General features: G+C 37.7%; 1 protein-coding gene across 4 annotated transcripts in view; it reads right to left on the bottom strand.

The window, feature by feature from the left end:
• The window catches only part of GALNT13 (polypeptide N-acetylgalactosaminyltransferase 13), a 407,064-nt gene that overhangs the window by 261,984 nt on the left and 126,287 nt on the right, over positions 1-18,793 (bottom strand). The window lies entirely within an intron of this gene.

The raw sequence follows: 18,793 nt of genomic DNA, 5'->3' as shown, positions 1-18,793 counted from the left end.
AGCATTGATTTCATAAAGAAGAAATGTAAAATGGGAATTTTAATTGGATTTCTGATATTGGTTCCACATCTTTTCTTCTTAATTTGAGAATTACTACAAATTTCATATGCTGGCAAAAACTTTGCCTATAAACATAACAATAGTTTCTACAATATTTTGATTTATCTAATGTGCACATGTGTGGAATGAATTTCCCTACCCAGATTAAAAGTGTACTTAGGTACGTTTCTGTGTGTGTGTAATTACAGGAGCACTTACATTTTGTAGGTGTTTGGTGACTGTGACACCACAGACCCAAACAGGTTTTAGACCCACACACTGAGCCTCAAAAGGAAATGGTAAACCACTACTGCTTTTTCTTTTCTTGTTCTCTTTCTTCTTTGTTTTGTTTTACCTTGAAAACTCTAGGATAAACAGTCCAAAATGAAACAAGCTAGTGCTGAGATGAGACACCCAGGTTGGAAAGCACTCAGTTACTGGGGAAGAGCAGAGAACAAGTACAAATGACATTGTTGCTAATGATGTAACTAGACCAAAGTCAGAAAGATGACCGGCAGCTGATGTGCACAAAGGATGATGTTGCAAAACACATACAATTGGAACATGGAACATAGGAAGCATGAATCAAGGTAAACTGTTAATTATAAAGCAAGAAATGGAACGTCTAAACATTGTAGTGCTTGGTGTCAGTGAACTAAAATGGACTGGAATGGAACATTTACAGTCTGACACCTACAAAGGGTTCTACTTGGGAAATGGCAAACTTAGAGGAAGTGAAGTGGCTCTAACGCTGAAGTAGGATGTAACACCGGCAGTCAGGGGCTACAAGGTCAGACTGAATTATATCAATCAGACTTTTAGGGAAACCTGTTAACATAACCATTATTCAAGTCTATGCACCCACTACAGAGGCAGAAGATGAAATTGAAAGCTTTTGTGCAAGTATCCAAGAAGAAATTGGTCACACACCAGAACAAGACATTCTGATAACTACAGGTGACTAGAACACACAAGTAGGAAATAAACCAGAATTGAATGTCACTGGAAAATTTGGACTAGGGGTTAGAAACGAAGCAGAATCCAGCTCATGGATTTCTGCAAAGCCAACAAGTTGTCCATCACAAACACATGCTTCAAACAATCAAACAGACTACTGTATACATGGACATCACCAGATGGCCTATATAGAAACCAAATAGACTCTGTAATTGGAAGCAGGTGATGGAGAAACTATATTCCCTCTGAAAAAAATAGGCCAGAAGCAGATTGTGGCACTGAACATGAAACTGTGAATATCAAACATGAGAGTAAAGCTGAAGAAGAACACTAAAAGAATCACAGCACCAAAATATAATGTCCTGTAAATAAGATTCCTGATGGATTTAAAGTCCACATAAAAAACAGATTTGCACTGTTAAACTGAATTGAGCAGCAACCAGAAGAACTGAACTGTGAACTTAAAACAGAAATATTAGGAAGGAATGCAAAAAGATAATGCCATAAATAAAAAGGAAGGAAAAAAACGAGATCTATGACAAAAGAAACACTAAAAATTGTTAAAAGACAGGTGATCCCTGGCTGGTTTGGCTCAGTGGATAGAGAGTCGGCCTGTGAACTGAAGGGTCCCAGGTTCGATTCCAGTCAAGGGCATGTACCTTGGTTGCGGGCACATCCCCAGTAGGGGGTGTGCAGGAGGCAGCTGATTGATGTTTCTCTCTCATCAATGCTTCTAACTCTCTACCCATCTTCCTTCCTCTCTGTAAAAAATCAATAAAATACATTTTTTAAAAATGTAAAAAAATAACAGGTGAGAGGCAAAAGTTAAACATGACAAAAATCAGGGTTAGAATCCTGAACATAGGCTTTCAACAACTATCACATAGAGATAAAGAGAACTATCACAACAGTCAATGCAAGGAGATAGAAGATAACGCCAAAAAAGGAAAGTCAAGAGCTCTCTACCAAAACAAATATGGAAAACAAAACAAAGGCCTCCATACTGTTTGACATACATACGAATCTTCAAGAAAGGAGATGCCAAGGAGTGCAGTGACTATAGGACCATCGCTCTAATGTCCCAAGCAAGTCAAGTGATGCTTAAGGTGATGCAACAAAGGCTCCTACTGTATATGGAGCAAGAAATGCCAGATGTTCAATTCAGAAAATTAAGGGGCATTTGAGATCTAATTGAAAGCCTTCATTAGATATTGGAGTGCTCTGAAGAATTTTAGAAGTTCAGTCTATGTTTACAGTCAGTAAACCCTTTGCCTGCATGGATTGTAAAAAGCTATGGGTTGTTCTGAAAAAAAAAGTTGTGCCTCAGCACTTGGTTATCCTGATGCTTAACCTGTGTTGTGGACAAAAAGCCAGTCAGGACAGAATATGAAAAGACAGAACAGTTTCCTGTAGACAAAGTTGTCAGACAAGGGTGAATTTTATCTCCCTACTTATTTAAGCTGCATGCAGAACATATCATGGGGAAAACCGGGCTAGACTCAGAGGAATGAGGAGTGAAAATTGATCGAAGAAATATCAGTAACTTAAGATATATAGATGATACCATCTTAATGGAAGAAAGTAGCAACGATTTGAAACAAGAACCTCAGGGAGAAGGCAGGGGAGGGTGGGTGGGAAGAGATCAACAAATGAACTTTTGTGCATATATGCATAACCTGTGGACATGGGCAATTAGGTGGTGAGGGCGTGGCGGGAGTGGGGGAGATGGGAGAAGGCTGGGAGAGGTTAATGGGGTGAAAAGGAGGATCTACATAATACTTTCAATAATAAAGATAAAATAAAATATCAATGAAAGAAGAAAGTGCCATTTGTACATCTAAAAGTCAAACCCGTAGCTACAGAAGAAAAACACTTTAATACAGACCATGAGGACATTGAAATTGTTAAATATTTTGCTTACCTGGGTTCAGTCATCAATCCAAATGGGCACTGCAGCCAAGAAATCATGAGAAGGCTGAGACGTCAAAGGATATCAATGGGAGAATTAGGAAAGATAATCGAAAGCAAAGAGGTGTCACTGGAGACCAAGGCTAAGATCATCCACACCTTTGTATTCCCCCAAATGATGTGCAAATGTGAAAAGCTGAACAGTGAATAAGGCCAATATATATATATATGATTCATTTGAAATAAGGTACTGGGGAGAGTTCTATGGATACCCTGGACTATTAGAAAGATGAACAAGGTCCTAAAGTCAATTAAACCTGCATATTACTGGAGGGGAAAATGGCAAAACTGAAGCTGCTCTACTTGGGGCACATCATGAGAAGGCCATGTTCTTTTAAAAAGACAACAATGCTGGGGAAAATGGAAGTCAGCAGGAAAAGAGGAAGACCGACTATGAGATGGATTGACTTCATAAAAGAAGCCATTGGCATCAGACTACAGGAGCTGAGCAGGGCTCTTAAGGACAAGAAGTTGTGGACATCACTCACTGAGAAGGTCGCCCAGAGTTGGAGCCAACTCAATGGCACATAACACAGACACAGTGTGTGTGTGTGTGTGTGTGTGTGTGTGTGTGTGTGTGTGTGTGTGAGTGTGTGTGTGTGTGTGTAAAACAGCAATACCACCAAAAACCTAGAAACCCAAATTTGAAACATTAGAGTCATCTTTTGATTCCTTTGTTTTTTGTTTTCTTTTCCCTTATAGCTTGTCAGTCACCAAGTCTAAAGTATCATTTCAAAATATTATTTTAAAAAATTTATTGACCCTAGAAAGAGAGAAAAGGACACAGAGGGAGAGAGAAACATTGATTTGTTGTTACACTCATCCATGTACTCACTGGTTGATTCTTGTATGTACCCTAATCAGCAATTGAACCTTCCACCTTCACTATGGAGACGATGCTCCAACCAACTGAGCTACCCAGCCAGGGTTCAAAATATTCTTGACATCATTACTACTTATAGTTCCTTCCCCTCCCCTTTACTTGTTTCAGATTTAAAACACACACACACACACACACACACACACACACACACACACACACACACACACACACACACACACACACACACAGATACAATTGCAAATTATCTCATGCCCATACCTCCTGAAGCTACCCTGAATTTTGTATTCATCTTTTCCCCTTCATTTTAACTTATTACTACTCATTGCTTTATATATCTAAGAAAAATATCCCAGACAATTTCTAACCTAATTACATTTATGTGATGATAACAGCCAAAAGGGAATCCTATTAAATTTAGGTTTCCCTTTCTTATGTCTGCTATATAAAACTGCTTGCGTATCTCTTCATAAATATAATTTCTTTCATGGCATATTTCTGCTCCAACACCTCCTAGCTGCTTATCATGACATGTCTAAGCAAAGGCAGAAGCCCTGTTTTTAAGATTCTTCATCCTCTTCTCTAGGCCTATGATACCAAATGCTACTTACCACTTTTCATGCTGGTTGGACTGTGTCCTGATAAGGACTCATATACTTTCTGCCTAAATTATATTACCCTTTTTATTCCTCAATTATCCAAAATTTATGCATTGAAAGATGGTTTATTAAATTTTTTTACAAAAAATTCTTTATGTTCTATCACATTTTATTGATAAAGGTCTGGTTTTTAATGAAGATTTAACAAAATAAATATTTCTGCCCCAAATTACATAGAACAAAATGTAGTAAACCAAAACAAAAATAGAAATATAATGAAACATTAATAGCCATAATAGTAGGTAAATATAAAACTCCTTTAGTAAAAAATAACTCATGTAATAAATATTTAAACATAAATATGACTACCATAGTACATTTAGAAAATAAAGACTAATTTCTATGCTTTCTCATTTAAAATTTGCTAAACAAAAGAATAAAAAGGTATTTGTTCAACTTGAATATATAAACTCTTAAGAGTATAAATGAAATAATAGCCATTATTACATACCCAAGTTTACCTATAATCCATGTTATTAACAAGTAGTTTCACTGTCTCTGCTACAACCAGAACTGGTTTGTTCCTCCCTATGCTTTTCTTCCTGTCCAGAAAAATATTTCCTGTGTAAGCCTGGTTACATATACAAACACCCTAAAAAGCCTAGCTTCAAATAGACCCTTTTATAAAACTTTTCCTTTATCTCACCTCTACATGATGGTAATTTTAAATTCCCACTTCCATGTACTATAATTTTTAGTTATTTTCTGTATTACATGCATAATGATCTGTGATGAAGAATTGTTTCCCTTAGTTTTCATGGGTACACAATTAGATCTTCATAAGTGCAAATACATCCTATCTAATAAAAGAGTAATATTCAAATTGACCATAGCTCCGCTACATCCACAGGTCACACCCACCGGCCAATCAGGAGCGAGTATGCAAATTAACCCAACCAAGATGGCTGTGGCCATGGAGAGAGCAGGAGGCTTGGGTTTCCCGGGCAATGGAGGAAGTCAAGCTTTCTGCCAGCCCTGGCCTGCCTTGGCCTCCGCTTAAGGCTACAAAGTTTCAATTATAGAAGATAAATAAATCCCAACAGAAATGGCTGTGGCCACAGAGTGAGCAGGAGGCTTGGCTCCGCTGAAGGCTACAAAGTTTCAATTATAGAAGATAAATAAGTCCCAGAAACCAGGGCCTCCCTCCCTTGGGTCACCAGGGGCGTGGCCAGCCTGCAAACCACGACAGGCCCCTCGCCCAGGCTGCACCATGCCCCAAGGGAACCCCAACCCTGATCCAGGACACCCTTCAGGGCAAACCAGCTGGCCCCCACCCATTTACCAGGCCTCTATCCTATCTAATCCTATCTAATAAGAGAATAACATGCAAATTGACCATCACTCCAACACACAAGTTGGCTGCCCCCATGTGGTCAAAGATTACTGCCCCCATGTGGACACAAGATGGCCACCACAAGATGGCCAGCAGGGGAGGGCAGTTGGGAGGGACCAGGTCTGCAAGGAAGGGCAGTTGTGGGTGATCAGGCCAGCAGGGGAGGGCAGTTGGGAGGGACCAGGCCTGAAAGGGAGGGCAGTTGGGGGCGATCTAGCCTGCAGGGAAGGGCAGTTGGGGGGGGGGGACCGAGGCCTGTTGGAGAGAGCAATTCGGGGGGGACCAGGCCTGCAGGGGAGGGCAGTTAGGGGTGACCAGGCTGGCAGGGGAGCAGTTAGGCATCAATCAGGCTGGCAGGGGAGTGGTTAGGGGATGATCAGGCTGGCAGGGAGAAGTGATTAGGGGCAATCAGAAAGGCAGGCAGGCGAGCAGTTGGAAGCCAGCAGTCCTGGATTGTGAGAGGGATGTCTGACTGCCTGATCCCGGTAGGATCAGGCCTAACCGAGCAGTTGGACATCCCTCGAGGGGTCCCAGATTGGAGAGGGTGCAGGCTGGGCTGAGGGACACACCCACTGTAAATGAATTTCATGCACTGGGCCTCTAGTAAAATAATAAAAGATTTCTGTTTTATAAAGTGATGAGGATATAAATGACAGCTGAAAGCTTTATTGGCAGTTCTGGTAAGGAGGTATCATTCATTTAAAAAAATTCAAAGAACAAATTTGGAAGTCTCACACACTGCCTGAATTCAAAACTTATTACAGTTACAATACCAGATTTCAAGCTGTATTACAAAGCCACTGTTCTCAAAACAGCCTGGAACTGGCACAAGAACAGACATATAGATCAATGGAATAGAATAGAGAACCCAGATTTCGACACAAACCACTATGCTCAATTAACATTTGACAAAGGAGGCATGAACATACAATGGAGTCAAGACAGTGTCTTCAATAAATGGTGTTGGGAAAATTGGACAGATACATGCAAAAAAATGAAACTAGACCACCAACTTACACCATACACAAAAATAAACTCAAAATGGATAAAGGACTTAAACATAAGACAGGAAACCATAAAAATACTAGAGGAATCCACAGGCAGAGAAATCTCAGACATATGCCAAGCAATTTCTTCACCGATACAGTTCCTAGTGCAATGGAAACTAAAGAGAAAATAAACAAATGGGACTATAGCAAAATAAAAAGCTTTTGCACAGCAAAAGAAACCATCAACAAAACAACAAGAAAGCCCACTCTATGGGAGATCATATTTGTAAATGTTATCACTGATAAAGGTTTAATCTCCAACATCTACAGGGAACTTCTACAACTTAATAAAAGGAAGATAAATTATCCAATAAAAAATGGGCAACAGACCTAAATAGAATCTTTATGAAAGAAGACAGAAGGAAGGCCAAGAGATATATGAAAACATGCTCAAAGTCACTACTTATCCGAGAGGTGCAAATCAAAACGACAATGCAGTACCATCTCACACCTGTCAGAATGACTATTATCAACAAATCAACAAACGACAAGTGCTGGAGAGGATGTGGAGAAAAGGAACCCTGGTGCACTGCTGGTGGGAATGCAGACTGGTGCAGCCACTGTGGAGAACAGTATGGAGTTTCCTCAAAAAACTAAAAATGGAACTCCCATTTGACCCAGTAATCCCACTTCTAGTAATATATCCTAAGAAACTGGAAACACCAATAAGAAAGGATATATGCACCCCTATGTTCATAGCAGCACAATTCACCATAGCTAAGATTTGGAAACAGCCTAAGTGCCCATCAGGAGATGAGTGGATTAGAAAACTATGGTACATCTACACAATGAAATACTACGCTGCTATAAAAAAGAAGGAATTCTTACCTTTTGCAGCAGCATGGATGGACCTGGAGAGCATTATGTTAAGTGAAATAAGCCAGGCAATGGAAGAAAAATAACACATGATCTCACTCATTTATGGAAAATAAAGAACATTATAACCTGATGAACAAAAAGATAGATACAGAGGCAGTAAAGCACTGAACAGACATTCAAATTACAGCGGGAAGGCAGGGGAGTGTTGGGGAGTGGGGGGGGGGGAAGAGATCAACCAAAGGACTTGTATGCATGCATATAAACACAACAAATGGACACAAGACACTGGGTGCGGGGGGGATGAGGGCATGCGACAGGAGGTAGGGGAGGCTAGGGGAAGGTCAATGGGGAAAAAAGGAGATATATGTACTACTATATGTAATACTTTAAACAATAAAAAAATAAGAAAAAAAAACAGTCTGGTACTCCCATAAAAACATATAAGATCAACTGAATAGAGTTTCCAGAAGTAACCCTTACATATACAGTCAAATGATTTGCAACAAGGGTGCCAAGACTATACAATTAGATAATTTCTTTCTGAGAAATACTGTTGATAAAAATGAATATCCACATTAAAAAATGAAGTCTGACTCTTACCTTAGATCATATACAAAAATAAACTCAAAATAGATCAAAGACCTAAACATAGGAAGTAAAACTATAAATATTTTATTTAAAAAAATAGGAGAAAAACTCCATGACATTAAGTTTGGCAACAATTTCTTGGATGTGACGCAAAAAGCACAGGAAAAAGAAGTAAAAATAGATAAACTGAGGGATTTAAAATCAATCTATAGCCCTGGCTGGTGTGGCTCAATTAGTTGGGTATCGTCCCATGCACCAAAAGGTTGCTGGTTCAATTCCTAGTCATGACATATTTCCAGGTTGTAAATTCGATCCAGTAGGGGGTGTAAAGGAGGCAGCTGATCAATGTTTTACTCTCACATTGATGTCTCTCTCTCTCCCGCTCCTTCCTCTCTCTCTAAAAATCAATAATAAATAAATAAATAAATAAATAAATAAATAAATAAATGCTTTAAAATCTATCTATCTATATAAAAGCCTAAGCGGTCAAATGACCAAACGATGGGTCGACCAGTCGACCAGTCGCTATGAGGTGCACTGACCACCAGGGGGCAGACACTCAATGCAGGAGCTGCCCCCTGGTGGTCAGTGTGCTCCCACAGCCAACCTCCCACAGCCAGCCAACCACCCACGGTCCCTCCCCCTGGCCAGCCGGCCCTGATCGCCTGATCAGGACTGGGCGAGATGGCCCTGATTGCTGACCAGGCCAAGGGACCCCACCCATGCACAAATTCATGCACTGGGCTACTCTAGTAAATAAATAAAACCAACCTACAAAATGGAAGAAAATATTTGCAAACCATGTATCTGATAAGGGGTTGATATTCAGAATATACAAAGAACTTCTACAATTTAACAAGTAAAACAAAATCTAATTAAAGCATGGGCAAAGGGCTTGATTAGACATTTTTCCAAAGAAGATATATAAATAGCATAAAACAACATGAAATGATGTTCAACATCACTAATCATGCAAACTAAAAATACTGCAAGATACTACCTTATACCTATTAGAATGGCTACTATTAAAACACACACACACACACACAGAAAATAAAAAATGTGTCCACAAAGATGTGAAGAAACTGGAACTCTTGTGCCCTGTAATGTAAAATAGTACAGCCACTATGGAAAACAGGATGGTGCTTCCTCAAATTATTAAAAACAGCAATAGCATATGATCTAGCAATTCCACTTCTGGATATATACTCAAAAGAATTGAAAACTGGGTCTCAAAAAGATATTTGTGAAAACATGTTTATAGTAGTATCATTCACAGTAGCCAAAAGGTGAAAGAAACACAAGTGACCGTCAATGGACGATTGTATCGACAAAAGTGATATATTCACATGAGGGAATATTATTCAGCCTTAAAATGTTGGGACATATGCTACAACTAAGCCAGTCACAAAAAGACAAACACTGTAAATTTTACTTATATGACCTACCAAGAGTAATCAAATTCAAAGACAGAAATTAGAATGGTGGTTGCCAGGGGCTAAGGGTAGGAAGGAATATGGAGTTGTTGTTTAATAGATTTAGTGAAAGAGTTCTGAAGATTGGTTGCACAATAATATGGATACACCTGTAGGGGAGGGGAGAAAACCTTTTCTCTACCCTCTTTGGTTTTGTGCCTGGAGCCTGCAAATTAAACTGTCAAAAGAAAAAGTAACAGGAGAAGAGGTATACAGATTTTATTTGATGTTAATACTTTGAAGACCTTCATAGAAAATAAATTAATACCCAAAGAAGTGGTTAAACTCCAGTGCTTAGATATAGTTTTAATGAAGGGTGATAAATCGTGGAGAAGTGACAATACAGAAAACGGTGTCTGGGCTTCTAGGAGTAGTAAAATGAGGAAAGGCTAATATATGAGAAAACTAATAGAAGATAAGGTTTAATTTATGCAGAGTCATCTCAGCACCTTATTTGCCTCTAGTGATAAAGGTTGTTGTTCCCCTCCTGGTTCAAGAAAGAGGAACAACTTTACCAGGTTAATTTATGCTTTGCCTTTAGATATTGAGGGAGGGAGAGAAGAGACCTTTACTCGTGTCTGCTTTTTCTCAGTTGCCTTAAGTTCAAAATTATATGTATGTCAAAGTGGCATATTTGGGGGTGGCATATTCCAATCACCTTCATACTTAACACTACTAAACTGTATAAAGATAGTTAAGATAATAATTTGTTTTGTATATTTACCACAATTTTAAAAATTCTAAGTAATAGTGTAAATGGAGTTATGCAACATTCTTTCTGTGTACAGTAGTATACAAATATATAACATACCTAGTAATGTTTTACTCAACTTCCTTATTTGAAAGAAAAATTATATAACAGTATCCCCAACATAATAGTAATCGTACCTATCATCTTCATTTTCTTCAAATATATGTGTATATATATATGTTTATATGCATATATAAACATACATGTACACACATTTTTACACAGTACTTTCAATTCGGGTAGTAAAATTAATTCTACACATGAGCATAAATCAAAGTATTATAGAAATTATCTTCACAGGAAAAATTTTTGTCAACATATAAAAGTTGTAGTAATTCTCAAATTAAAAAGAAAAGATGTGGAACAGAGATCAGAAATCCAATTAATATTTTCATTTTCGATTTCTCCTTTGTGCAATCAATATTACTTTGATCGCATTTTAATTCATGAGAAAGGCCATCCATGCAAATGAACAGGTACACTTAGGAAATTGAGCAGAGAAAAATGTATCCTATGGTTTATTTCTATTTTATGTGGTAAATAAGCTCTTTGCTATTGAGGGAAACTTAATCAGAATTTGTATGCTACTGCTCCTCTCCCACAATAATGCAAGACTGCTAGTGTTTTTTTCTCCTTATCAGCTTGCAAGTGTGCATACATAAGAAGCTGTTATTTGGTCTACAAAATAAATAGCTAAAATAAAATTCCTATTTTCTCATTTTTCCCTGATGAAATAGATTTAAATGCCAGCTGAATTATAACCTTCAAATAACTCAGTACAAGAACTTGAGGTACTATTAAATGTCTGAATACAAGTAAATGCTAAGGAACCTTAACATTTTGCTTTAATTTTTAATTCCCCATAACTTTTTCAAATAAATATTCACCCCATAAATATTTGTAATTTCTTAATTAAAAAAATTGCAGACTAAAGGGAGAAGCTGCTTGCTTAAAAAGTTACTGTGGTTAGTCCAAAAACAGAGCCCAAGGCATAAGAAAATTCCACATAATAATAATAATAAATAATAATAATAAATATAAAAATTTCTCCAGAAACTCAGCCCAATCTTATTCTTACTTTGTCATTTTTGCAATTATTGCTTTGTTCATACAATACTATAGTTAGTGGTTTAGGTAAATATATTCTTTATATTTTCACAGTCAGAGCCTGATATATCCATTTACTTTTATTCTCAAAGCTAAGCCTGTATTAGATAAATAACAAATATTGGTTGATTGGTTGACTGTTTGATTAGTTGGTTTAATCAATGAAAAAAAACTAAGGCTTAGAAAATTAATGACTTTATCCAAGACCCAATAGTAAACCATAGATAATAAACCTATGTGTTTTGGTTCCATATCTAAAGATTTTCTGCGTAATTGCTTAAAAAAATTCTCCAGAGTTGGCTTTTTGTTCCCTTTATTTGTTTTACATTTAATGGAATAGTCATGTACCCACCTCATTGACTATGATCACAATCATACTTTTTTCTCTGCTTCCAAAAAAGCATAGAGCATATGAAAACATTGGCTACAGAAAACTTAGTAAACCAAAATGTGATTTTGCTGACTTTCATGGAAATAAAAGTTAAACACTGTTTTCAAAAAGTAATACACACCTGCATGAACACACACACATATACATACATGCATGCACACATCTATGCATTACTTAATGTTTATTCTGTTGTTTTTCTGTAGTTTTATATATCCATAAGTCTGTTATATTTCTAGCATTATAAGTTCCAAGAACCTAGTAATTATTTAACAGCTCTGTGTATTAGCAAAATGAAATAATTTTCAAGTGCAGAAGATCCACTCAACTTAAATTGAGCTTCTCAAAGGGGCTTTTGCTCACTACTCCACTCTCTATCTATTACCTTCCTTCATTCTTTAATTTGTTCTAAATTCCATGAAGCAGGGACTTCATTTTGTTTACTGCTATCTCCCCATCACATAGAACAGTACTTGGCACATATTAGCATATTAGGTGCTCAAAAATAATATATTTAATATTTTTAATAGGTTTCTTTAGTTTGGTAATTTTCATTTTCTCTCTCTTCCTCTCTCACTAAAATCTTATGTTAAAAACTAAAGATGTATATTTATATGCTTTCTAAAAACTGAAATATTTAGACCCTATTTTTAAATCCCAAACTACATAAGTTTAAAAAACGTAGACACATAATTGATGAGAAATATGCTAATGATCCCTAAAGGTGATGCATTAACACATTAGGTTAATTATGCTTTTTGAATTTTTAAAATTTATATTTTTATTGAATTTATTAGGGTGACATCATTAATAAAATTATATATGTTTCAAATATACATTTCTGTAATACATTATCTGTATAAAGTTCTGAATCAAAATTTCATGACATTGCAATTTTTTAGTTTATAGATGATGGGCAAAGGAAAGAAAGGATTGATTACATCTGTCTGGAATTTTATTTATATGTATATAAAAACTTTAACAGGAATCTCAGAAACTGAGGGTATTCAAGAAAGTAAGATATTTAGTAAGGCCTTCAACCTTGAGTGAACTTAACTTATCCAAGTACCATGATTACTTGTGATACAATTATTTCATGTCCCTCAAATAATTAAATATTATATACTATAGACCCAGTGCACAAATTCATGCACGGGTGGGGTCCCTCAGCTTGGCTGGCGATCAAGGCCGATTGGCACTGGCCGGTAGGAGGGAGGGACTGCAGGAGATCGGCCAGCCACAGAGGTTAGCTGTGGAAGCACACTGACCATCAAGGGGCAGCTCCTGCATTGATTATCTGCCCCCTGGTGGTCAGTGCGTGCCACAGCGACAGGTCACCTGGTCATTCAGTCGCTTAGGCTTATATATATAGATAAATGAATTATAAATATTAATAAATTAAATATATTAAGTGAATAAGTAAATTAATATTAAGTACTTCAGCATCCCTAGAGATGGACAGTCCGAAAATTAACTTCAACTTGTCCTGATGTCTAATTACAATTGTCTCCAAGAAGAACTATTATTATCTCATCTTTTCCTTGTGAAAACATGAAGAATTTGCTTAAATTCATCCCTCTAAAAACTTCTTCAAAGCATATGTAGATTTATGTTAAAGCCAAATACAACATTAAACTATTTGGACAATTTTCTGCATTTGATTGAGCCAATTTAAGGATATCCTATATAATAAAAGCCTAATATGTTAAGTGTCCAGTCGGCCATTCAACTAATCAAAGCGTAATATGCTAATGATATGCTAAGGCCGGTCAACTGCTCACTATGATGTGCACTGACCACCAGGGGGCAGACACTCAATGCAGGAGCTGCCCCCTAATGGTCAGTATGCTCCCACAATGGGAGCGCTGCTCAGCCAGAGGCCCTGAATGGCAGCACTAAGTATGTCTGACAGATGGCTTAGGCCCGCTCCCCACAGAGAGCGGGCCTAAGCTATCAGTTAGACATCCCCCAAGGGCTCCCAGACTGCAAGAGGGTGCAGGCCAGGCTGAGGAACCACCCTGAGTGCACAAATTTTGTGCACTGAGCCTCTAGTATCTAATAAAATGCTGAAATATTCTAATGAATTGAGCAGTGCACTTTCTAAATGTCAAATTAAGTTTTCTACTAAAAATATTTTAAAAACTAATTATTTGTGAATCCCATTTTTTATATTGCATACATTTACAGCAGTCATCATTGACACTATCTTAATGTGCCCCATCCATTTAAGAAATAAATATACAAAAATTAAACTGAAACTAATACCAAAACTGAAAAAATATGTTTTCTACATCAAATGAATATTAATAGACTTTTACATTTTTTAAATAATAGTGTGGATATCTGATTCATGGTATGTTTTCCAGCATTTGTTCCCAGACAGTCATACAACTGAGTTTCTCAAAATGACTTGGAAATGTCCCCAGTGGACTTCACATACACTTCATGATTTATCTAGGAAATCTGGATGGTACCTACATTGTTTTTGTTTTCTGTCTGATTTTTTTCACTGATAGCATACACTTCCTTGAGATATTAAAATGAAATGGAAAATTTCTTATCTCACCAATATGACTTCCTAGACTATTTGCAAAATATCAAGGTTAAAACTATGTTATCCAAAGTAAATATGGCATTTTGTGAACTTTTTAATACTAATCAATCTGCATCCTCCCTTATAAGGCTTAATTATTCAAGTATTTAATATGTTAAGTGATCATTAAAAGAAAATATAGCCCTAGCTGGTTTGGCTCAGTGGATAGAGCATCAGCCTGGGGACTGAAAGGTCCCAGGTTTGATTCCAGTCAAGAGCATATGACCAGGTTGCGGGCTCGGTTCCCAGTGGGGAGCGTGCAGGATGCAGCCAATCATTCTCTCATCATTGATGTTTCTATCTCTCTTTCTCTCTCTCCCCCTTCCTCTCTAAAATCAATAAAAAATATATATATTAAAGGAGAACCAAGATGGAGCATAGGTATACATCTGAACTTGCTGTCTTGAACAGCCACATCAAAACTACAACTAAAAGAAAAAACGGATATCATCTAGAACCACGGGAAGGCTGGCTGAAGGGAAGTTCTACAACAAGAAGGAAAGAGAAAAGCATATCTAGACTGGTAGGAGGTGCAGAAGTGCAGAATAGTGAAGGTATGGAAATGGGCTGGCAACTGAGTACGCTATGGAAATGGGCTGGCAACTGAGTACGCTATGGTCTTTTTCAATTGGGAGGGAGATACAAACTCCCGACTACTCTGAATTCCAGTATCAGGCGAGATTTTGGGAACCCAGACTCATACGGGGAGAAACTGGACTGTCTGGCATCAGGCCAGAACATGAGGGCGCCTTTCTCTCAAAGATGGTTGCAGCGTTCATTGTTTATGCACGGGGTCAGGGGACATAGAGACCCAGGGATCTATAAGGGGCAGAGCAGACTGGCAGCCATTGCAGTTTGCTCCACCCAGTGATTCCCTGAGACCAAGCCCAACCCAATTTACAACACCACCCAAGCTGTGCACAGAGGCATTTGCATATGAATGGCCTGGCCTATTGCAACCTAACCTTACAAACTGCAGCTGGATCAAAGAACCCCAGAGCTTCCAAAAGACAGCCTAAGGCTCATCAGCAGCCTGCATTGCTTCACAGCTGTGCCTCATCTGGGCACCTCCAAACCCCAAACTAAGAGGAGGTAACTGCAGATCTCTCTGTAGCTCCTGCTGGGTGGCCTCAAGCAGGGGTTGACTTAGCACCTCCTTGGAGATCCAAGAGCCAGTGCACCCAGTGGTCAAAGTGAGACCACACCAGATTACAATTCTTCACATCCATAAGAGACACACTCAGGGGGCAGACTTAGTGAGCACCAAAGCCCCACTGAAGCAAATCCTGCCCCATAAGCGTGTCTCCAACACAGCAGTTCTCCCAGGATAGACACAACTGGTACTTATAGCCAATTGGTCTGGAGGTCAATTCCTCCCAGTGATACCAACAGCAATCAAGGGTTAACTACAACAAGACTGTGCACACAACCCACAAAGGGGTGCACCAAGAGCATCCACCTCAGGTGACTGGGGAGGCTGAGCCACTGGGCCCTATAGGACACCTAGCACACAAAGCCACTCTATCAACACAGGGAAGCAGCCAAAATGCGGAGACAAAGAAACATGTCACAAATGAAAGAAATGGAGGAAAGCAAACTACAGGATATAGAATTCAAAACCACAGTTATAAGGTTACTCAAGAATCTTCTAGAAATCTCTGAGAAATTTAGTGAGATCCTCAAGGATATGAAAAAGGACCAATTAGAAATTAAGCATACACTGACTGAAATAAAGAATATTATATAGACCTAACAGCAGACTAGAGGACCGCAAGAATCAAGTCAAAGATTTGAAATACAAAGAAGCAAAAAACACTCAACTGGAAAAGAAAAAAGAATCCAAAAATTTGAAGACAGTGTAAGGAGCCTCTGGGACAACCTCAAGTGTACCAACATCCAAATTATGGGGGTGCCAGAAGAAGAGAGACAGTAAGATACTGACCACCTATTTGAAGAAATAATGAGATAAAACTTCCCCAACCTGATGAAAGAAATAGACTTACAAGTCCAGGAAGTGCAGAGAACTCCAAACAAGAGGAATCCAAAGAGGACCACACCAAGACACATCATAATTAAAATGCCAAGGGCAAAAGGCAAAGAGAGAATATTAAAAGCAGCAAGAGAAAAAAAGTTAGTTACCTCCAAGGGAGCACCCATCCGAATGTCAGCTGATTTCTCAACAGAAACTATGCAGGCCAGACGAGAGTGGCAAGAAATATTCAAAGTGATGAATAGCAAGAACCTACAACCAAGATTACTCTACCCAGCAAAGCTATCATTTAGAATTGAAGTCAGATAAAGAGCTTCACAGATAAGAACAAGCTAAAGGAGTTCATCACCACCAAACCAGTATTATATGAAATGCTGAAGGGTATTCTTTAAGAAGAGGAAGAAGAAGCAACAGGTAAGGAAAAAAATGATGAACAACAAAGTGACAACAAATACATATCTATCAACAAGTGAATTTAAAAATCGAGTGAAAAAAATATGATGAACAGAATAAACTGGTGAATATAATAGAATCAGGGGCATAAAGGGAGTGGACTAACAATTATCGGGGGGAAGGGGGTGTGGGGGGTGCAGGGAGAGACTGGACAAAAATCAAACACCTATGGATGAGTACAATGGGGGGGGTGTAAGGGCGTGGGGTGGGGTGGGACCTGGGTGGAGGGGAGCTATGGGAGAAAAAAAGAGGAACAATTGTAATAATCTGAACAATAAAGACTTATTATATATATATATATATTTAAAAAAAGAAAATATAGCAAGATCACAAATATTTTCAATGGATTCTCAATGAAGATTTTACTTTTTAAAATTTTATTTATTTATTTTTACTTTTTAAATATATTTTTATTGATTTCAGAGAGGAAGAAAGAGAGAGATAGAAACATCAATGATGAGAGAGAATCATTGATAGGCTGCCTCCTACAAGCCCCCACTGTGGTTTGAGCCTGCAACCCGGGCATGTGCTCTTGACAGGGATCAAACTTGGGACCCTTCAGTTCGCAGGCCAATGCTCTATTCACTGAGTTAAACCAGCAAGAGCGATTTTACTTTTTAAAAAAGGGATGGCTCTATACTAAAATGATTCTTACCTTAATCACCCCAGATCGTATATAAAATTTATTTGTGTTCTGATAGTTGAAAATAAAGATTTTTAAAATTTGAACTAATGCTTACATGGTTTTCAGAATGCCTAAGTATCACATTTAGCCATTTTATTAGAGCATGGTGTATAAAACTAAATAATAAACGCAACATTATAAACTTAGCATATAAAATGCTCAAATTAAATTATTCAGAAGAATATAATTTTTGTGCTTTTTCAAATACAACAAAAATATACAAATATGGACAAAACTACCTATAAAATTATTTAGCCCTTAAGAAGGCACAAATGTAGTATTTGAAGTTTTAACCATTTGCTCGGGCCCAAAAACATCCATAATTGATAGTTATTTGTGGTTTTTTTGAGAGAGACATTTGAAAAGCATAAAAGAGTGTACAAAATCACTCTTAGCTACTTATTTAGCTACCAAATGAACCTTCTGGCAACTCAGCCCCAGCATCTCAGTAAGGTGTCAGTTACTCTACTTTGGACTCATCTGATGTAATTCAGAAAGGAGAAAAAATTCAGATTTAGCATTATGGTGTTAACAACACTACAATACTAACATAATATAACCAATTATATGTGGCAAACTTTATTTGATTAACTATGATTTTGTTGTATATAGGAAAAGTAATTACATACCTAAAAGAAAAACTTCTATTTACATAGAAGTATGCCCTAGAACATACCTGTAAACTTAGAAATTTTCTAAAATCTCAGGGTATAACTTTCTGAGTTCTAAGATTTTGCTTTATAAGGGCTATGAACTAGAATGACAAAACTATAAATATCTAATTTCATGAATCCATTTAAAGTTTCTTCAACTATCTAGAGCAGGGGTCCTCAAACTTTTTAAACAGGGGGCCAGTTCGCTGTCCCTCAGACCATTGGAGGGCCGGACTATAGTTTAAAAAAAACTATGAACAAATTCCTATGCACACTGCACATATCTTATTTTGAAGTAAAAAAAAACAAAACGGCAAAAACACCCACATGTGGCCCGCGGGCCGTAGTTTGAGGACGCCTGATCTAGAGCATGGCTTACAGTTAATCACATACAAGTTTAATTTTTCAACTTAATTTTTCATGCAGCATTATTATTTCCAAGTAA

This window comes from Eptesicus fuscus, chromosome 11, assembly GCF_027574615.1.
Source record: "Eptesicus fuscus isolate TK198812 chromosome 11, DD_ASM_mEF_20220401, whole genome shotgun sequence".
Lineage (NCBI taxonomy): Eukaryota > Metazoa > Chordata > Mammalia > Chiroptera > Vespertilionidae > Eptesicus > Eptesicus fuscus.
Note: the sequence above shows the minus strand (reverse complement) of the source record. Positions and strands in the feature narration are given on the sequence as shown.